This window comes from Saccostrea cucullata, unplaced genomic scaffold, assembly GCF_032062105.1.
Source record: "Saccostrea cucullata isolate Sc308-1 unplaced genomic scaffold, CSIRO_AGI_Scuc_v1 ctg8838, whole genome shotgun sequence".
In the NCBI taxonomy this organism is placed as follows: Eukaryota; Metazoa; Mollusca; class Bivalvia; order Ostreida; family Ostreidae; genus Saccostrea; species Saccostrea cuccullata.
This window is the reverse complement of record NW_026925083.1, coordinates 344-24,263: the sequence shown is the minus strand read 5'-3', so window position 1 is coordinate 24,263 and position 23,920 is coordinate 344. Positions and strand designations below refer to the sequence as shown.

Here is a 23,920-nt window from a genome sequence, read left to right as displayed (position 1 = left end):
CCAAAAAGCACTTTTTATTGGTGTTTAGAGCTTCCTTAATTAATCCATTTTTCTTTTATAATTTGGATTCTATCATCATTTTTGATAAATGACATTTATGGAATCACAAAAACTGTTTTGTTGTTGTTTTGGCACAAAAACTAGCTTAACTGAGGGCAGTTTTTGGGATTGGAAGAAGCTTCGCTTAAAAGTTATCTTTCCAGGGCAGCAACGATAGTTGGAAACATGGGATAATTTGCATAATGGGCGAAGTCCATTATATTATGCATATATAAGAACAAGTGATTGGCAATTGTGGCCCCACCTTACCCCTGGGGCTCATGATTTGAACAAACCTGAATCTACACTACCTGAGGATGCTTCCGCATGAGTTTCATCTTTCCTGGCTCAATGGTTCTGGAGAAGAAGATTTTTAAAAAGATGCCATTAATTTTTCATTTATTCATAATTATCTCCCCTTGGAAGAGGCCTTGGCCCTTCATTTGAACAAACTTGAATCACCTTTACCCAAGGATACTTTGTAGCAAGTTTGGTTGAAATTGGCCCAGTGGTTCTTGAGAAGAAGATGAAAATGTGAAAAGTTTACGACGACGATGACAGACAACAGACAAATTTTGATCAAAAAAGCTCACTTGAGCCTTCGGCTCAGGTGAGCTAAAAATTGTTTACAACAGCTAGACAGACACCTTACTATCACATGAGCTCTTACGGTCTCTGACATATAGTGGTAAAAAAGGAGATAGGATCCAAGCTGTGCAATCAGTTAGCATTAGAGGGCATCTGAAGAAGGCATCAAGACAGCATGAGGGCTCAAGCAGTTGAAGATTACTCCATATATGTTTAGACTCCTATGAAGTATACATGCTTATAGACACCCCCTCTCCCCACCACATTTTTTATTCGTCTTTTTTCATAAATTGATTCTCTAATACATGTTTACAATGTATTCCATATGAACAAATTTGAAAAATAACGTAGATTTAACATTTTATAAAAAATCATACCAGAGGTATCTATAAAAACTTAACATTTTACACATTTTACATTATAAATAGAGCAAATTCTTACAAAATCATGCAAGTGTTCGTATTAAACAACTTGTACTAAAATATTCATCCACTGCCTTGTATATGAACAAGGTGAATACATGTACATGTTTGTACATGTTACCACATCACTATCAAACATTGTTCTTTTTGATGCAGGAACAAAGTTTTGAGCGGCGTGAGGGATTTTTCTTTTTATCAGTTTTATTATCTGTTGAATCCTCTTCTATCTCATCAGTTTTATCTGTTTCATTGTCACAGTTTTTCTTCTTCCCCTTGAAGTCTGTGAATATTAACTTTGATATTTCATCCATTCTGTTTTTAGATCTCCATACCTTCAAGAGTTTATCATCTCCTGCAGTGACCAGTGTTTCCTGGTCCTGGGGGTGGAATGTCACGGCATTCAGTCCATAAGTCCGTCCGTTAGAGTCTTGGTGAATGATGTTGGACTGTATCTCCGATCCATAATGATGGTCCCACAAATGGCCCTGAACAGTCTCATCACCTCTGTAAGGAAAACAAGGCAGGACTGTGCAGTTCTAAATTTTTTTGGGTAAAAATACTATAGCTTTGAATTTTTCCTGGTTTTAAATCAAAACATATGAAAATAAAAATGAATTCTTTCTTCCCTTTTATCAAAAATACTTTTTCAGTTCTAGGGTCATCTTTAAAATAATGTTGGTTTGCCCTCTCCCATATGGTGAAATAGTCATCAAACTGTAAACTGGCAGCATTCTGTTTCCCTTGCATTTCATTTCAGAACTCTTTTGGTTTAATCCAGATTGTGATGCAACATAAGTAAAGTCAGCTTCGGTAAAATGACACACATAATTACTGACTATTCAGACAATAGCACGTTTATTGACCCCCTCGATAGCAACTATTTCCATCAGCTTGGCCTCCAAAAATAGTTGCTGTTTTGGGGGAAGACAAACTTGGTATTGTCCTCATAGCCAGTAAACAGTGTATATCATTATGTGATAAACACTTAGCATAGTAAAATTATACTTACATAGCCACAAAATCTTGACTAAGATCAGGAAAGATGTAACTAAGGTGATCATCAGAGGAACAGGTACCCCCCACAAACACTGTGTTCCAACACTGGTCTAAAATTACGTCATAAACAACGGTTAAAATTTCCAGCTCATACCCCCAGAAATGTTCCATCTCCTTCATATTACGAAAGCTGTATACAATATACCTAAAACAATCAAAAACTGCTTAACACAAGGCACAAAAAACAGGTCAAGGAGACATAAAATATTAAGGAGAGGTATTACATGTACATATTCATATTAGCAAGCTCACAAAATTATATCCCTCCATGTCTCCATTTCAGGTATTAGGAATCTAAAAGCTTCAAAATTAAGAATATTTTGTTGTGGAAATAGTATAAGAATACAATTTTATTAGAAACACAGGGTTAGTAATATTTTGAGATGGCAATTTGAAAAATATGGAGAAATAAGTCCAGAAACAGTGCACTTTTTTGTGCATAATAAATATCTAAATTTCTTGGCATTGTACCTCTCCAGTCTGTCAATAAATATATATTCTTATTCAGAGAGCTACAGTTCTCCCTTACTCAGAATTATTTTACTTGGCTTTTCCTTGGGAAATAGATCTGATATCAGGGAGCCATGGTAACTGCCTGAATAATATATATGAATCTATGTATACTTAAAAGTTCAATATACCTGTGATCCAAGCTGATTCTGAGGCCAAGAATTCCAGCATCCATTTTTAGTTTTTTAAATGGTTTTGCAGAAGTTGCCTCCCCTTCCTTTACAGCATAGAAAGTAATAGAACACCTATCAATGTCGTGTCGTGAGCTGTGTACGAGCTGGATGATCTTCCCTCCCGTGCCTTGTATCCCTCTAAGAACCTTGCAGTAAGGTCGAGATTCTTCCTCTTTTGTCCTCTGATCTTTAGTATTTTCTTTCTGACCCTGAGAATCTTTAGCCCTTCCTCTGGCATCCTGAACCATTTTGTAATAGACCGCAAAATCATCCATATCGTCTAACACAGAATCATCATCCATGCTATCATCACTACTTAAATCTTCATCACTGAGATAATTATTTCTGGGGTTAAGATTAAATTCCTTCTCATCATCTAGTTCATCCCCATCTACTTCAATATCAGATACATTGTCCCCACTGTTGGCTGGTTCACACTTTGTTTGGTCTTGCAGACAGCCAGATGAGCCTGATTTGACTTCCTCATCATGTTCATTTGTGAAGTCATAATATTGACTTAAATCTCCCCACCTCCTGGGGTCCACCACTCGGATGAAGTCGTTCCTTGAACTATAATTACGTGCCACCAGAACTGTCTTTGCCTTACTTTTACACTTCACAAACAGTTCCTCTATTCTCTTGCCTTTCTTTTTAACTGTTGAATTGACCTAAAATAAATAAATAAACTCACAAAAAATAAGCCTGTAAAAGATGCATATAAAAATATATATATCAGTTGAAAAAGTTAACAGTAGCACTGAACTTTAACTTCACTGAAAGACCCTGAATATGATCTTCAAAACCATGATCTTCTCAAACAGATAACAAATCTTTACCACATGAGGTAAACAAGAGGCTCATGAGTCACATTGCTCACCTGTAGAAACTATGTGCATGCTGTTCTTAACCAGATTTCTCCCCTTGTATTACCTTCTTGGTGCCCAACCTACAACCAAGGGTCATGATTTTCATAATTTAGAATCAGAACTACCCCAGGATGCTTCCAAATAAGTTTCAGCTTTTCTGGCCCAATGGTTCTTGCAGAGAAGATTTTTTAAAGATTTTTCCAATATATTTTAATGTAAAACCAGGATTCCCTATTGTGGCCGCACCCTACTTCCAGGGATCATGATTTTTATAATTTAGAATCTGCATTATCCCAGGATGCTTCCTCATAAGTTTCAGCTTTCCTGACCCAGTGGTTCTTGAGAAGATTTTAATGACCCCACCTTTTTTTGTCTTTTCTTGATTATCTTTCCTTGCAATGTGACTTAGCCCTTCATTTTAACAATTTAGACTCCCCTTCATCTAAGGATGCTTTATGCTAAGTTTGGTTAAAATTGGCCCAGTGGTTCTTGAGAAGAAGTTGAAAATGTGAAAAGTCTACAAACAGATGGAGGGACAGCTAGCTAGACAGACAGATGGACAATGGACGACAGGTGATTACAAAGCTCACTTGAGCTTTCAGCTCAGGTGAGCTAAAAATGAATGGTAAAGGTTGATTACTGTACACAGACATATAGAAAAGGTAGAGAAAAGAGTCAAAAAGGACACAATGTTTAAGACTTGAATCCTCTTAACAATCTTAAAAGATCATTGGAATATCGAAAATTTGGCTTAAGTTGATCAGAAGTCAATGAGACGTAATCATTAGATGTTTCAACTATCATAGGATAGCAAAGGTCAAGGCCACATACCTCATGAGCCTCTAGTTTGAAGTAGTTGCCTTGATTAAAAAATCGATTAGCAATCAAAAAATGTGTGTCATTCAACCAAGCACCCCTGAAGTTTGGGAACTCTCCTTTAACTGCATACAGCAGACTAAGATCTGAAATGAAGATTTGTAGTCATAATAATCAATTCATATATGTTCACACAGTCAAAATCTCAATCAGAATATTCATATTAAAACAACTGATAAGTTTTCATTGAGTAACAATATTCAGAGCAAGACTGCACTGTTAGAAACTAAACATCGGCATACCAGGGACGGAGACAACAGCAGCAAAAATGCTTCCCTCAAGGTCAAAGATATGTGTCAGTCCCGTGATCAATAACATTGTCTCGGACTCGTTAAACTCACAAAATCGAGTTTTAGGTGGAGGGTTGAAGAATGGGCCAACTGTATTTTGTAAGGTTACTTTACTGCCATAATTCCATAACTAAAATAAAAAAGAAAATATAATATAATTGTAAAGACATGGGGTAATTGTAATCATTAATCACTGTTACAGTAATTAATAATGTGCAATATAATTAGTTAAAACTAGATACTCCAAGTTCACTTGCTTCTAAGACATACAATGAAACACTAGAAGCATCATCCATGCATCTCTGATTAATACAGGGCATAGAGACACTGATATTGAGGCCTTAGAGTTTTACATTCATCAAGGTAAGGTAAAAGCGATGTCAACTCAAAATAAAAAAAAATATTGATGCAGTTGAATACCTGTTATCAATATTTACCAGCTTATGAATTTTAATAAAAACTAGAACTGTCCAAACGGGACAAAATACCCCCCCCCCCCCCCCGCTAGGTTTTTCAGAAACAAGTTTTTCCATAATAAAGATATGTATCAAACACGAATTATGAAATTTTTATTCCAGTGACCTTGAACTTCCCCAAATAACCTTGGGTCAAGGTCATGACACACCCTTGGGTCATGGGCAATCTTTCAGTGAAATGAGAACCTACCAAGTTCATCCATAAGAAAAATATGGACCTGACTTGAATTATGAAAATTTTCTTCCAGTGACCTTGAACTTCCCCAAATGACCTTGGGTCAAGGTCATAACACACCCCTGGGTCATGTGCAATCTTTGTGTGAAATGAGAATCTACCAAGTTTATCCATAAGAAAGATATGGACTGGACACGAATTATGATATTTTTCTTCCAGTGATCTTGAACTTCCCCAAATGACCTTGGGTCAAGGACATGACACACCCTTTGGTCATGGGCAATCTTTGTGTGAAATAAAAACCTACCAAGTTTATCCATAAGAAAGATATGGACCGGACAGGAATTATGAAAATTTTCTTCCAGTGACCTCGAACTTTCCAAAATGACCTTGGGTCAAGGTCATCACACATCCTTGGGTCATGGGCAATCTTTGTGTGAAATGAGAACCTACCAAGTTTATCCATAAAAGATATGCATCAAACATGATTTTTGAAAATTTTCTTCCAGTGACCTTGAACTTTCCCAAATGACCTTGGGTCAAGGTCATGACACACCCTTGGGTCATGGGCAATCTTTGTGTGAAATGAGAACCTACCAAGTTTATCAATAAGAAAGATATGGACCGGACACGAATTATTAAATTTTTCTTCCAGTGACCTTGAACTTCCCCAAATGACCTTGGGTCAAGGTCATGACACACCCTTAGGACATGAGCAATCTAAGTGTGGAGTAGTAGATTCTAATGTCCCTCTGTAAGAAAGATATGGACCGGACACGATTGCACAGACAGACGGACAGACAGACAGACGGACGGACGGACAGCTGGACAGACGGACAGACGGATAAGGTGATTCCTATATACCCCCCCAAACTTCGTTTGCGGGGGGTATAACAAGAATTCTGAGAGTATGTCAAAAGCAATACAATCCCCTACCGGGATACCCTTTTCACTTTAGGATACAAATTCGTTTGGTACATTAATTTAGTGCATCACGAACCCAATCATAATCGCAATCCCCTTCCTCCCGGTCAAAAATCAATGACATGGAAGTTCTAAAACTATAGTTTAACAAGAGGCCTATATGGGCCTTATAGGTCACCTGAGCATCATGCAACAACTTTCCAGTGATTGAATTTGGTTCATATTTTAAGCCAGATACTATGGCATTCACAATCTTATATTTTATAATTGTTATATACTTAACAATTGCTTAGTTTGGTTACTTAATACCCATACGCAAGGCAGGTGAACAAAAAATGCATTTCAACTAATCAGTAATATTCAGCAATAATCAGTAGTGCCCATACCACACATGAACCCCTGACCCTAGGTCCACACATTGCACAATTTTTGAAAAGGCACCCTTGCTTATCAAAAATGTTTGATTAATACAAACAAGCAGATTTCAAACAATTAATTCATTTTCAGTATATAAATAGAGCCCCCCCCCCCCCCTTTATGGTACCTCTGACCATGGGGCTTTGAAATTCACAATTCTGGAAGAAGGGCTCTTGCTCATCATAACTATATAAGTAGTTCATCTGCTTAATACCCAGGAGCAGAGAAATTTTCAAAGAATTCATGTAATTTGACTATATAATCAATAGAACCCCACCCTAACACCAGAACCCCTGACCCTTGGGCCATAAAATTCACAATTTTGGAAGAGGCACTCTTGCTCATCATAACTATGTACTTAATTAGTTTATTTAATACCCAGGAGCAGAGAGGAAGATTTTCTAAGACTTCATGTATTTTCACTATATAATCAATAGAGCCCCACCCTAACACCAGAACCCCTGACCCTGGGGCCATAAAATTCACAATTTTGGTTGAGGCACTCTTGCTCATCATAACTATGTACTTAGTTAGTTTATTTATTACCCAGGAGCAGAGAAGAAGATTTTCTAAGACTTCATGTATTTTCACTATATAATCTATAGAGCCCCACCCTAACAACAGAACCCCTGACCCTGGGGCCATAAAATTCACAATTTTGGTAGAGGCACTTTCGCTCATCATAATTATGTACATGTATTTAGTTAGTTTATTTATTACCCTGGAGCAGAGAAGATTTTCAAAGAAATATAGCATTTACACTATATACTCGTTTTAGCCCTGCCATAGCACTAGAACCCCTGATCCCAGGGCCATGAATTTCACAATTTTGGTAGAGGACTCAATGCTAATTACAATCATGCAAACAGTTTGACTGCCTGATGTCCAGGAGTAAAGAAGAAGATTTTTAAAGATTGCATTAATATTAGTGGTTTTGGTCCCACCCCTCAGGCCCCAGTGAAATTCATAATTTCTGTTCCCCTTCACCCATAGATGCTTTGTGCCAAATTTGGTTGAAATTGGTTCCGTGGTTGCAGAGAAGAAGCTGAAAAAGTTCAAATGCACAGGCAAAGTCCATGTTTTGCACTTTAAAATCCAAATTGAGAGTCGGATCAAAAAGTTAAATAGGAGGTGCACAATGCCACTACAGTACCGACCGAACACAACCTAACAGAAAGCGAACCCGGAGCGGATCCCGGGTTCGCTCTCTGGGTCCGCTCCGGGTTCGCTCGGGGTCCGCTAGGGCTGACCCCGAGCGAACCCGGAGCAGACCCAAAGCGAACCCGTAGCGGACCCCGAGCGAACCCGAAGCGAACCCAGGGAGCGAACCCCAAATTCAGTAGCGGTCCCAGAGAGCGAACGCGGGTTCGGTATTTCTTTACAGAGCTGTCAATCAGGATTAGCGATTAACCAATCAGCGCATCAACCAATCAAAATAGCGTATTGATCTGTCGATTGGGATATAAGATCGAACGTGTTGATCTAATTCGATATAAATCCAAACACTGTGCATACGGGCAAAACGTGTGAATGTGCTGTGTAAATCTATTATGATAATTGAAATATTATTTAATATTTATTTATTTTAATTCTCCGGGTTGTATTTTATATGTTTTAATTTTCCACGTAGAATTATACATGAATATTTACATATGTTTTTTATTTTCTTTAGTTTTTTTACCAGTATTTAAAGTCCATTGGTAAATAAATTGGGTAAATACATCAGTCAATGCATAAAAATGGAATTCAATTGATATTACAATTTTTACTGACAAAAAAAAAAAGGAGAAAAGAAACGTAGTTGGTCTTCGACAATGTATTGTAAAATTTCATCATCTCAAGATACTAACAGTTCAGGAATATTAACGTGCCCAATATTTAAATGTAAATCGATACAGGAGATGAGAGAGAGAGAGAGAGAGAGAGAGAGAGAGAGAGAGAGAGAGAGAATAGCTAAACTCTCATCATTAGACTTGATTTTAATAATAAAGCCTGATGACTTTTAATTAAATTTCTATGAGTCGTCCTCCCAATACTGTACTCAAATTGTTTTCTATAAGCCTGCTGCAGCTATTTTTTTTTAAAAAATATACATGTACAGGAAGATGTATATAAAGAACTAAAAATGACCAACAGTTTTCGGGACGCTCTGACCCTTCCTCAGTACAAAGAAAAAGGTTAAAAAGTCATAAGAACAAAGGAAAAAGAGAAACCAAAAACAACTAGCAAAACTACTAAACACTATATATTTACATAGTAACATGTCGAATTGGAATTTATATAAACACTATTAAAGAAAGAAATCCGGACCGCTACGTCTGGTTTATCGGGGTATACTCAGGTGAAGTGCGATTTACATAATTGAACGAATTAATTACGCTAATTAATCACGACATTTAGTAAATCGTACATTGTTTCATTCTCTCAAAATGGCGTAACTATACTTGACAAAGAATAATCAGTCTGGAGAAATATAATATAGACATATGAATTATGATCTATTATAAATTTTGAAATGTTTGAGGACTAATTATTGGGAAAAAATAATTAATAAAGGCGTAAGCAATACATAGTTATGTGGGTTGTTCGAGAGTTGGTAACACAAAGTAACTGTAGAGTTTAGGGTGGAATGACTTCAATCTGTGCATCCAGAAGGAAGATTTTCATATACACGCATTTTTTTCATGCCCAAGAAGATCAAGAAGATTAAGAAGATCAATAATTTTGATGTAATTTTTGAATAATTTAATGTAACACGTAAATTGAGAAATCATAAATAAAATAATTAATTTCGATTTTTAAAGACAATGTGTATGTGAAATAGGGGGCATATATTAATATACTCTTATCGGGTCGGGAGAACAATCATTATTTGCCTTTTTCTTTATTCTGATAAAAATCCTACTCGTTCCAAAATTCTGACCGTGAAAAAGATCTAATATACAGTGTATTTTTTTTTTTTTTTTTAGAAAATGTCCGGTAAATATTTATTACGAACTTTTATTGTGTAACTACTATTAATGAAATCTAAATATATCAGATGTACAAAATGTTACATGTAATTTATAGTTGCGATATCATAATTCACGTGTTAAGCAAACATTTAAACTACGATTTAGCAAAACGTAAGGAATAACAAATTAATGTATTTTTAAACTATATAAAGCATGACTTTAAAAGGTATTTAGTTTACATTTCTTTCGACCGTTTCACTTGTACGCCATTCAATACACTGAAAATTAATTCAACACTCTTTTCTTCCTCTTCTTTTTTGCTTTGTCGTTAAAACTTAAGAAAAATAAATGCCTTATAATCCGCTGTTAAATTAGTTTGAATTTCTCGGGATCGAGAAATTAAGGAAATCAATTATTCATGTACATGTAAATCTACGTCGAATGTACAGTTGAATTTTAGAAAATTTATCAATGTTTTCCGTTATATCACTGTTTACATGTACAGTGTACATGTCTGCATCGTCGCATAAAACAACAATGATCGATCCACAATACCATTACTGTATTGGAATATACAAGGGGCAGGGCTAATTGGCGGTGAGATTAAAGCAGGGTCCGCTTCACGCATCAGTGCGTAAAGCGGTCCCAGGAAGCGAACGCCGGGTTCGCTCTAGCGGACCCAGAGCTGACCCCGAGCGAACGCGGAGCGAACCCGGAGCGCACCCAAAGCGCACCCGGAGCGGTCCCAAAATTTCTGAACCCGAAGCGGACCCCGAGCGAACCCGGGAAGCGAACCCGGGGTCCGCTCCGGGTTCGCTCTGGTGTTAGGTTGTGTCCGGTCGGTACTGTATGTAATAAAGAATCTGTGAAAGTATCATTAAATTTTACTCAGTGGTATAGGAGGAGCTGTAGATAAGAAATGGATTCCCTTCAATATTATAGAAAGAATTGTAGTGTCCATGTTTAGTTCTAGGAAACCCGTAATATGTGTCCAATCAAAAAGTAAAATAGGAGGTCACAATGGCACTGGTCTCATTAAATTTCATTCAGTTGTATAGCATGGGTTGCAGATAAGAGATGGGGACCCCAAAGCATAATGGACGAACATACCGACAGACAGACAGACATAAAGTCAGACGGACATCCAGATCACTATATACCCTCCCATTTTTCAAGCGTGGGTATAATAAGGCTGAGTAATTCAGAAGTAAACTTTAGCAAAGTTTACTTAAAATTAAAGCAATATAATGCATATATTCTTCTTAAGTAGTAGATAAGAAAAACAGGGAAAAAAAACAGGATGAAAACTAGTGGTAAAGGAGATACCAGGAAAACAACAGGAAAGAAATGGTAATGTTTTATAAATAGATTAAGTGAGGTTTTTTTCATCTTTCATTAAAATATTAATCTAAATTTTCATGGTTTTGTTTTAAAAATGACTCAAATCAAAGTGAATCCCTGGAAGAGTAAAACAAAAAAAAACTTATATGCTACATGTAAGACTGTAAAATTTATTGACAAATTAGTATTCAATGAATGCGGTTTTCAAATAATATTTTAATATCTGAAAAATTCAAAATATCTAAAAAAAAAAAAAAAAAGCACAATATGAATTAGAAATCATAATTCTAATTTGAGAAATAATTGTATAATTCTCAGCAAGATTTCCATATTAGCAGAATATCACTAAATGTTGATTTCATCAGAGCATTATGAAATGCAATGGAAATATAACATATTGGAATTTAAGAAAACAAATTTGTCATCGTGCTGGCTTTCTTGAAAAAAATATTTCATACAAATGTAATTATTATTTTTCAAACACACATTTTGTTCAACCTTTTTTTTAATTACTCTGACATTTCTTGTGCTGGCTTCCATGTTTGTGATACTTATAAATGTTTTTACTAGCATTGCCAATTTAAATCAGTCAATTCCATGCCTACGAAAACAAATGAAATGTAGGCAAAGCTTATTCTTCCCCCCAGTGTGAAATAAAAAATGTCAGAGCGGTCCAATATATCTCAGACAGGTCCAATATCTCATTCAGCTGTCCAACTGATTTCTTTTTCAAACTGGCAGTGTTTTTTTTTTTAAGATTAGAAAATGCACAATTCATTGGATAAAAATTGTAACCAATCACAATGGCAGGATATTTATTTATAAAACTTGATTTAAAACACTATTTCCAAAAAAATAAGTTATTTTATCGGCTGAACTTTTAACAATAAGGAAGATTAATTTAATGTGTTTTCAAGAAAAGATGACTCATTTATTTTTAATTTCTAAATTTAGGGGGGGGGGGGGATATGACAGATAAAACAAGAAGCCCAGGGGCCACATTGCTCACCTAAACAACTGGATATATAAAAGCAAAAATCAGTTTAGTATTGAAAAGTTTAAAAAATATATAAAACTGGGTTAAGGGGAGGGGGGTGTATTTGAACAAACATAAATCCACATTTCCTAGGGATGCTTTTGAATTAATATGACACATAAATGGCAGTGGTATCTATGACCAACCATGGCTTTGCTGTTCCTGAGAAGAAGATTTTTCCCATTTATTCCTATGTAAATTTTGATCCTCCAATGTGCCGCCATCCAACCCAAGGGGGTCACGATTTGAACAAACATAAGTCTACATTATTTTATTTAATAGAGGAATGCTTCCATATGACTATGACTAATCATGGGTTTGCTGTTTTTGAGAAAAAGATTTTTTCTCATGTATTCCTATGCTAAACTTTGATATCCCATTGTGGCCCCATCCTACCCCGGGGCCATGATTCAAACAAATTTGAATCTTCACTACCAGAGGATGCTTCCACATGAGTTTCATCTTTCCTGGCCCAGTGGTTCTTTAGAAGATGATCTTTAAAGATTTTCCCTATGTATTCCTATATTAAACTTTGATACCCCATTGTGGCCCAATCCTACCCCCTGGGGTCATTCTGTGAACAAACTTGAATCTACACTACATGAGGATGCTTCCACATGAGGTTCATCTTTCCCGGCCCAGTGGTTCTTGAGAAGAAGATTTTAAAATATTTTTCCTATGTATTCCTATGTTAAAATTTGGTCGGCTCATTTTGGCCCCATCCTAGCCCTCGGGGGTCATGATTTGTACAAACTTGAATTTACACTACGTGAGGATGCTTCCACATGAGTTTCAGCTTTCCTGGCCCAGTGGTTCTTAGAAGAAGATTTTCAAAAGATGCCATTAATTTTTCACTTATTCACAATTATCTCCCCTTGGAGTAGGGTATGGACCTTCATTTGAAAAAAAACTTGAATCCCCTTTACCCAAGGATACTTTGTGCCAAGTTTGGCTGAAATTGGTCCAGTGGTTCTTTCTTGAGAAGAAGATGAAAATGTGAAAAGTTTACAACAACAACACTGACGACGACAACGACAGACAACGGACAAATTTTGATCAGAAAAGCTCATTTGAGCCTTTGGCTCAGTGAGCTAAAAACTAGTGTACAAAATCAAGAAATCTCCAGCCCCTCTATAAAACTGAATTTTAAAAAAAGGTCTCTGACCATCTAAAACAAAAGATATTGATAATTAATGTTCACATTTTCTAGGATAACCCTTGTAAGAAGTTCTTTTTGATGATTAATTATGAAAAATAATAATCGATCATCAGAATCAGTAGCATTTTAATCGAAAAATTGATGTTTTCTGATCATCAATACCTCTTATTGTGCTTTCACCTTATACACTACACAGTTCTATTTTAGTTTCCCAAGATGGTAAACATATTGCCAAAAGTGTGAAAGCATTGCTTGTTAGCTGTCATTTTAAACATCAATTTAGTATGAATATTTATCTAGGACTGGTATTAAAAATCTTTAGACATAATATTGTAAAAGAATATATATCTTTTAAACATGCATATGATTTGTGTTTTCTGTTATTTGTTTTATATTTGAAATATGTTACAATGCTTTACCATAGGATGAATTAATTTCATTAAATATCATACAGTTTTAAGTCTCAAAAATGTTTTTGCCATTTGATGCTTGAAAAGTTATTTTAATGGCCATATATTACTTTCTTGATGTATACAGGAAAAATGTCCACATGTGTTAAACATATGTTAAACATGTGTTTAACATATATTTTTTACACATGTAAAACACATAAAAAGAGCACATGTGTATAGGGTGTTTATTTTTACACGTTAAACACATGTTTCACATGTGTTAAACATGTGTAAAAATAAACACATTGTATATTTATACATATGAAACATGTGTTAAACATGTGTTTTATACATGTTATACTTTATATGTGAATTATACGTGTATAATATTACTGTTTACTTATATATCATTTTTATACTTTTTTCAAAAATGAACATATGAATAAATGAATATAGGGCAGCATATGTAAATCATATGAAACTAGTTACATGTGTTTTTTAAATATTTATCACAATTTTAATAAACACATAACACATTTAAAAATCAGAATTTCTGCTTTAGTTTTTACATTCAATTTTCTTCATTTCAAATATATGAAAATAAATATTTTAAAACAACTTGCACAACTTTTTTGATAAATTTTTTCATCAGAGAAATAAATTATTTTTCATGTACTTTCAAAACATATATACATGAATACACGAGGAAATAATTATGATTACAAACTACAACTTCATGTATCTTACTGCAGTTAAGAGTGCAACAAATCTGCATTTTTAATATTATAAAAATTCTGAATGAATGTTAAATTATTCTGGAAAAAGTATATAATTTTTTTTTGTTTCCCTGCACCCATAGATGCTATGTGCCAATTACACTGGAAATTAGTTCAGCAGATTGCGAGAAGCTAATTAAAAATGTTCAAATGTTAACAAACGACGACAGATTTAAAACTGATAGCGATAAGTCACCTGAAAAAACAAAATGATATACAGAAAATTTTTTATACTGCAATTTATTATTTTTTCTAAAGAAACTAGAGGTATTGTGAGCAATGAGCTCACTAAATGATACCCCCCGCCTCCCATATCGTTATAACTGATGACAAAGTCCATGTTTTGCCGTGGCCGGCACAAAATGGTCTCTACAAAAATTAAAAAGGAGAACAATGGCAATATTCCATAGCATATATTGTATGGCAAAATGTAATGGCAACTAACAGCCATTCTCAATATAACTGGTTGGTTAGGTGTCGCCTCATTTTCATTTAGTTGAAATACCACTGATGTAATTTTTAAATCAACATTATAAATAGTCATATACCAATAACAGCCAACCTAACAATTCATATAATTGGATCCAAAGGGTATTTAAGGAGTTCCAGATTCAAATATAGTAGCCTATTTGAAATGTACGTTACTGTCGCCGATGCAAATATTATGCTGATTCCCCTCTGTGTAATATATAGTTTTGATTCTCAAGTTAAAATTTTCTGATAAGTTAAACCTTGTATCATCTATATTTCTTTTCATAACAATAAATACATTTTCTTTGTGATAATAAATAATTTTTATTGTGCAATGTCCCTGTCGCTTTTTTTAATTCTATTTCAACCACATTACAAGCAAACACAAAGATTATACAATTGGTTAGTTTTGTTCTCCTATTTTATTGATGGGCTAAATTTGAAATTTCAAAGGATTAATTACTCCTACTTAGATAATGTAACATGAAATTGAACAATACTTGATTCAACTTTTATAATATGTTATATACATCAATTCAACATTTTACAAAATAAATTTTAAAATAGAAATGTAGGTAAATTCTTCCAAAAATATATCAATTAAAAGTTCTTAATCAGGGCTCACTTCCTTTATAATAGTCCTTTTGTCCTGTAAACTGGCAAAGACGTTTTGCATAACACAATTAAAAATTGTTTTTTTACATGAAAAGTGATCTTTGAAATGTACGTTACTGAAATGTACTTTATAAATTCGAATTAAGTGAGTCTTCGATTTCATTGTTATTTACATGGCCGCCACAACATTTGTTTTCCTCGAATGTGTACACAAAGGAAAGTTTCTTGGTTACAATCGTGTTAATGTAATAGAAACGTTGCGGAGGAAAAAATATATAAGAAAATTAAAAGATGTTATAATTTTGAACCTTATATATTTCAGTGCTTGTGTGCAAAAACATGTATGATGCATTTCTTATGATATGCAATTTTAACAGTCAACCTATAAATATATTAAATATACTTACATCGCTTCTAAAGAGAATTGTATTTATAAGTGTATAATCCACAAATTTAAATTTCATTTTGCGTATTTCTAACCCTGCATTTTTTTTTATTTAGTCAATTGAATCTGACAGCCATTTGACAACTCCACAGTAAATCACGTGATGCGAACAATCCTAACTTTTGTTTCAATTAATTATAAAGCTGTGTCATTTTGATTTATGTATATGAAGGCTTCATTCACATCCTGTTCCTGAGAACGTACTCAGTCTTCTCTAAATTCTCATGAATACAACGCTTGGAAAAATTCATAATTTCAAGGGTTTTATTTCAAATAAATAATCATGCATGTGCACAATTCAAAAAATATAATAAAACACTCTTTGAAAAATGATCACTTAAGTTAAAATTTAAAGTGTTAATTATCAGATACAAAATGGCACACAATAACAGTCATCCAATTAAAAGCATGGACATAGAATATTTTTCCAGCAGCTAAAATTGACACCATCTTTAGTTGGCAGTATAATAATTGGGCCAGCGTTGGCCCAATATAAATATCCCATCTTTGAAACACCTTTCTTTAAGGGTGTATTTCAAACATCGGGCCAACGTTGGGCCAACATACTACTACCAACTTTAAAAGACACTTTCTTTTTTTGTCTGTATTACAAACAGTGGGCCAACGTTGTCCAAAAATTGCCCTCCTTCCTTGGGAAGTAAAGTGAATGGAAGTTGCTAAAGTTGGACCAATAACGTTGGGCCAACATAGGAATTCTTATATTATGGTTAAAAAGGTTGGCATTGTGATTTTTATGTCAAAATTGGCCCAACGTTGTTTCCCCAACGCCAATTACAACCTTTTGCCAATTTGGCCCAACATAGTATTACTATCTGGGATGTAACCTAAAGATTTATGAAATTTCATTAAATTTCACTCAGTGGTATAAGAGGAGTTGCGGAATGTAAGAGAATGGGTTTTTGGAATAAAGCGTAACAGACGGACGATGGATGTGTACGATGTAATTTTAAGCTTTTTATTAACATTACTATATACCCTTCCGCTTTTCAAGCGGGGGGTATAATAGACTCCAATGATTATTTAAAACAACAGAACTTTATGAAAAACGAGATAGATGTAACTCTTCAATCGTCAACCTCCATTACTTAAGCAGCAACAAAACTTAATTACAAAACGGTCCAGTCTTGTATTCCACCATACTTAAAGTTAAAGAGTACACCGTGTATGTTCTACCAATATACATCGACTATTGTTTCCATGAAGGATATGCAGGTAACGAACAGTATTCAATATGAAAGTCCATAGAATAATACAAAATAGGAGCACAGCAAACACGGAATTCCTCTATCAACAATCAGAGGTTGTTTCGGGGGCCATGGAGGATGATCATTTAATTGACCGGTCACACCCGCCGTGTGCTCCCTGTCATAATCGGGAAATAACGGAAAAATCCGTCGTCAAATCAATGTATAAATAATGGATTGACAATTAGTATGAAAAACGTCAGACAGCATTTGACTCAATGATAAATTGTATTTGCTGAGATGGTCATTGTATCGACCAAAGAACTTACGAAATGATGACTTTAAACGAGAATGCTGATATTCTTGTTTCATCAACTTGTTTGTCAATAATTTGATCGTTTTAGAAATTGTTCATACGTAGAGCATGCTCTTGTGTATCGAATCAACTGAGATATATACACTCCGTATGCAGGTGATGAACGTATATTGCTGCATAAGTAAGGGAAGCTGACGATGGAAAAGTTAAAGTCATCACGTTTATCATATAGCATGGTTGTTAGATGACCATTAACGTCTTTTTCAAGTAAAAATATCCAAGTATGAAACAGATGTTATCTCAAGCTCACCAGGGTATATCTTATCGACATAGGAATGGAAATCACCATTGTTAAATGACAGTACGTCGTCGATATATCTAAATGTTGAGCTGAAGGCCAGAGCAAGTGTTTCCTTCTTTTCACGCATAAGATTTTGCACAAATTCTGCTTCATATAAATACAAAAATAGGTCTGCTTATAACGGAGCGCAATTGATGCCCATGGGAATTCCAATAGATTGTTGGAATACCTGGTCTCCAAAAACAACATAGATATTGTCAATCAGAAACTCAAGCATCTTTTTGATGTCAACTTCAGAGTACGTGTGTGTGTGATCAGAATGTGTTTTAACAAAATAATTTTGCAAATGATCAATGACCAAGTAAGTAAATTAACGAGTTCCATTGCTATTGAAAAAGCAGCTGTCAATGATATCAAAGAAGCCTGGACTTTAATTTATCATGGGGAATGGTTGTGTATAAACACCCATTCTCAATATAAGGGCACAAATGCCTCTCTGATTTTTAAAAAAATGAAGTTCAAGAAAACAATTTTTCTATCAATTACCTTTGAAAGAAAGTATCTGAAGATTTTGTTTCCAGATTTTTTTTCATCAAATTTTAATAAATGGAATAATGACAAGACGATAAAGCAGAGGGTGATTTTATTCAGAAATGTAGCTTGAAATGTACGTTACTCTTTCTTCAATGTCCAAAAAGATATGTAAAAAAAATATAGTCATTAAAATCACAATTGGAATAGCTCATCTTAACACCAGCACATCCTACCAACTCTGTCAGCAACATATTTTCTCGGCAAACGAACGTGCGTTTGATTTTTCCTTTCAAAAAACAAAGGTTACTTTTTGATCCAGATGTATAAAAACATTTTTTTTAAATATATGCTTTAAATTCTTCTCTCTGTTTTGTTTAGAGCGATCAGTTTGGAATCTCTTTATTTTCTATTGATTTTTCTCCAAAATGACTTAAAGATCACTATCGTTAGGTTTACATCAATTATGGAAGTTAATGTATTACATGTACATAGAAAGTTCATACGCATCCTGTAACTGTAATGAAATGATTTTAAACATATGAATTAAAGCTTTAAAAAATTGTTTGGAGATCATGTACCTTTCAATACACCCAGCACGTCTGTGCAGCAGTGACGTCAAAAATGACGTACATTTTCATCCGATAAAAGACAAAACCGGCCCGGAGTAAATACGGAATTATTTTAATTTTACTCAGAAGGGGAAGCAAGCCCAAAAGATTTAAAATGAAAAGAAAATGAATTTATTCTTTAAATTTTGATGATAAATGCATTAAGCAAAAAAAATTATGAAAGTTTTTTTGAAACTGTGAACCAGGGTGTGGTTGAAGGGATGCACAAAAGAAAACTTTACATGAGTAATTACTTTTACAAATTCTTTGTACACACATATGAGATAAAACTTAACATGTGTATAACATGTGTATATGAATGCACATATATTTTATATAAATTAAACATGTATAATTCATCTGTATTTTCGCACATATATATAATATGTATTATACATGTGTGGTGAAAAACATGTGTTCAACATATATATCTCTCACAGGTGTATTACATGTGTATATTATATATGTTTTACATATAAATGAAACACATATTTTACATGTGTTTATTTACACACGCTGATTACCTGTATAAAACATGTGTTGAACACATGTGAAACCAAACATATGTTTAAAACATGTGGTGACATTTTCCCTGTGTAATATCTGGTCTCAGGAATAATTTCTCACATGACACAGTCAGTATTTTAATGATATAAAGATGCTTGTATGTAATGAAGTTTTTATAAACATCTTCAGACAATTTTGTATTTGATATATTTGGTCTTTTTTTTTCAAATAAGTATATATTTATATACTAAATTTTGATAACAGGACTTTTTAATTTCAGCAATACTTCGAAGGTATCTGATATTACATATACATTGCAAGGCATCTAATATTTTTAATTTTTAAAAGCTGTAAAACTTATTATTCTTTTTTTGTTTTTGTTTCTGTGACTTGTGTGTTTACAATGAGGTTTGTAAGGGAAGCAACCCTACCCGGCATGTTCCATCTTTCCCTACAGAAGCTAGGTATCGTCCACTGGAGAAAACACAGGTACACCTCATCTGTATGGCCGGTCACTTCCTGTGACAGCTCGGTGGGGATGGTACAGGAGGCGCTTGTATCTCCCCTCCAGCTTTTGTCTTGGGCACGCACAATTTTAGGTGGTGTAAACCCTTGTCACCAAATCTCTCCACAAGACTTCATCACTGGCCACTCTATTCCATTGCTAAAATGTAAAAATAATTCATAAAATCAGAAACAGTCTGTCCTAAAATGTATACATACCTTAATTTTTATTAATTTGTGATAAGGAAAAATTGATGTTAATTGTCTGTGGGTTGTGCAGTAATATATATAAAGTTGAGCATGGAATCCTTTACAGCAGGGCTTTGTCAATCATCTAGGGTCATGTGCAGAATGGCCAAATCAAATGTGACATATATCAAGTATATATCCTTATGTAAATAGCATTCCAGTTTGATATACACTTGTAACTATAAGCTGCACAGGAATTAACCTGCTAAGAGTCTAACATAGTTTAATCCATTATACTCGGAACAAGAAGCAAGGCACTTTTACTCCCTTTTTAGGACTCATGTCCCCGTCTATTAGTTTATTGTCAGTGGCCTCAAAATGGAAGCCGTGGTGATAACATATGAATTAAATCTACGCTATATCAAAGAATAAAGAAATAATTTTGATGAAAATATAAACATTGTGTATCAAACTTCAGAAAGTGAAAAGACTTTATTTTAACTCAAATCAGTAAAGTATTTTGAAAATTTTAAACTGAAAATATTAATTGTAAATCACACTAGTTAACAAAGTACACTCCTGTGTATTATTACGCCTACGTAAGCATCATCCATTGTTTACTTCCAGAAGAATATTAATTCGTACCTGGTGAAATTCGGACGGTTCAGAAAGGTTTCCAAACTGAGCAATTCTTGAAATTTCTACTTCGATTTAAATGAAAAACGTGAATTTATATTATTCAGTTTTGTTTTTAGTAGGTTAATAAATAAATAAGTTGATATCAAAACTCGTAAAAAATTCTCATTTGTAAAATCTAGCATGAAGATTATTTTGACCCCGTCTTTCAGTACTCCCTCATAGGGATGGGTATCGCCAAAAATTTCGTATCGCGATATATCACGATTTTTTCCCTCACTATCACGATAATATCATGATATTTTTAAAAGCAGTTTTTACAATGATTTTACATGAAAAGTCATTATTTTTCTAAAAAATATGCTAGAAAAACAAAATTTTACTTTCTTGAAATTTTTATGTATATAAAATCCATTATGTTTAGATAGTAAGATGCCGTTCTTTTAACTTTTTACAACATTTTTCATACTTTCTGTAATTGTAATTTGAAAGATTGAACAAATAAATGAATAATTTGTGGACTTTCTAATATGTACCTAAAGACTGGTATTTAGGTCTCTGTATCACGATACGTATCACGCAACAAAAAATCGCAATATACCGGTATACCGATAAAATCGCACATCCCTACTGCCTCAGTACTTTGATTTTAATAATACATTTACATTTATAATATTCCCTGAAGTTTTTCTTAATACTCATGGGCAGAGAAGAATATTTTCAGAGCCTTCATTGCATGCATTAATGCATTTTCCCTATGTTATTAATAAAGCCCTATCCAGACACCAGAACCCCTGACCCAGGAGGTCATGAATTCATCACTTTGGAAGAGGCACCCTTGCTCATCATAACTACATGTATGTACATGCACACAAATTTTACTCCCCTTCTCCCCTTCACCCATAGATGCTATATGTCAAAATTCGTTCAGTGGTTCCAGAGAAGAAACTGAAATGTTTAAAATGTTAATTCATGTTGTTGGATGAAAAACAAATAGCAATATGTCACTGAGTAAACTCAATTGATCTAAAAAATATCCAAAAAAATTCGTGATCAACAACTTCTAGCTAAATTTGTTCAAAATGAGAAACTGACCACACAGGCAGAGGATGCTATGGTCAGAGTCACTCCATCCAGAAAGGAGAAAATGTGCAGGAGAACAGAATCCGGCAACTGCTGAAATAAACTTAGTGAATCGGCCATCTTCTGATGAGCTTTATGTACTTCATCCCATTCCTAATCTCAAGGGCAGGCAACCCTGTGATAAGAATATTTCCATAGTTAAAAGTGTTTTAAAAATGACACGTAATTTTTTTTGCATTATCAGATATATATAAATTATAATATGTATAAATTAAATTTATAAATATACATTTATATGTTATAAACATTAATGATTGCACGTATCTTTGCAAGTTTGGCCCTGATTTTTTACAGGTACTGAATTACCTGCTTCAGAAAATATTTTACCTGAGCATGCAGTTATTTCAACTGCATTGGAATGCATGTCCTAGGGGAACTGATGTCCCCTATAGAAATCAATGCATTCATATAATGAAGTATCCATAAATGAACCACACCTGCAACCTTGCTTCTGATAGGCTGCAAGCTTATCTAGAACACCACTATCACAAAGTCCCAAGTCCTTATACCCTGGATATCTCAAATCCCTGCATATCTTGAAGTATTTTCAGGGGCGTAGCCAGGGTGCTTTTGATGTGGACGCCCGAGTAGGCAGGGGGTTTAGAGACCGACTTAAATCCCAAAGTGGGTCCAGGGTAACGCTCCTTGGGAAGGGGGGATGGGCAAAGAGGGGGCAAAGCGCCCGAAAGCTAGTGAATTTTCTACGATTTCGATGTGCATCATCGATCCTCCTGATCGCATTTCTCTTACACTTTAAACGTTTGTTACGCATTCATATTCGAGTCCTGTTCTGTTTTGTACAAAAAAAAAAAAAAAAAACGGACAAATATTCAAAATTGAGATAGGATCTGTCCAAATCGCAGTAGGATTGGAAAGTCAATATTAGAATGTAATGCATTTAGAAAAAAAGCCTCAAAATAAGTAAACAAAATTCCGGGAAAATCTTATGATTTCAGAACGTTGCATATACTATCGTTTCCCCCCTAAAACTGATCCTGTTAATTTTCATTTTTTTTATCGCTACTCTAAATCTTAATTATTTTAATTTTAAAAATTATTTACTTAAAACATATTTATTAACTTTACTTTTTATTGCGAAATGATGTGTTAAGTTTAAGAGCATACATTGATATTACCCATGCCCCCTATTTCTCTCCTTTTTTAAAAAAAAAAATGATGTGTTTTTGCGTACAAACGTACGCCTGGCTACGCGCCTGATTTTCTTGATACCATCAAGTTTAAGATTACAAGTTGGCATACAGATGGAAGAATGGCTATAGACAGACTGGAGGACACAGTAGTACGTGCATAAACCCCAACCATGTAAATTCAACATCTAATGATCTATAAAATCGGAGTTTTTTTGTAGAATAAGTGAATTTTTCCCAATACTAGCTACAGGCCCTTTATTTGCTACTTTACATTGATAATAATATCGGTGTCGTGTGTTAAAATGTGCGTACATGTATTTTGATAAAGAGGTAGATGGATGACGACTTTTCAATGATTTTTTTAACTCTGGAACTCTGAATGATTCATTTAACTCTTTAACCCAAGAACACACCAATGGCTTATATCTGACAGTTTAACGGAAAGTGTAAACAAATACTTCTCTCTCCATTTAAGATGAAGATGTGCAGAGATTCTTCACATCATTACCTATTTTGCTGACGATCACTTGGTTGGTTTGTTTTTTTTTTCTGCGATTGATATTACCGTAACCTTTCGATCTCGGTGAAAACGCCCAGAGGTTACGAATGTAATTAGTCAGCCCGCGGGCTGACTAGTTATGGTACGAAGAACTTCCAATGCGCTTGCGTGACCTGGAATTCTGGGAGTGGTTCTGCAGTAAATCACTCCTGCTAATTTTATTTCAGTAAAATCAATATAGATTATAAACCAACAAATACCTGTTTAACACCAAGGCAATCTGTAAATTTAACTCAAAAAGGATTTTCCCGATGCTTATTACCGTC

At 34.3% G+C, this 23,920-nt stretch overlaps 1 pseudogene; it reads right to left on the bottom strand.

Moving 5' to 3' along the window:
* Positions 1 to 975: 975 nt before the first annotated feature.
* On the bottom strand, positions 976 to 23,657 carry LOC134268020 (uncharacterized; annotated as a pseudogene).
* Positions 23,658 to 23,920: the final 263 nt, after the last annotated feature.